We start from the raw sequence: 215 nt of genomic DNA on the forward strand, positions 1-215 counted from the left end.
TCTCCTACCTCAGATTATCTTATCTTCACATACATATTTAATCATCTAGTTTACATTCTGAATAGAGATGAAAAAAATATAGATAATAAGATGAAAATATTCTATAATCATCATTAATTCATAGCTGAACAAATACACTATCTAAAAGCTCAATAGCAGAAAAAGCATTACAAATTTTGACTAAATGTCAGGAAATATTATAATTATTCCATTTA

The sequence above is a fragment of the Penaeus monodon genome, chromosome 34, assembly GCF_015228065.2.
Source record: "Penaeus monodon isolate SGIC_2016 chromosome 34, NSTDA_Pmon_1, whole genome shotgun sequence".
Taxonomy (NCBI): Eukaryota; Metazoa; Arthropoda; class Malacostraca; order Decapoda; family Penaeidae; genus Penaeus; species Penaeus monodon.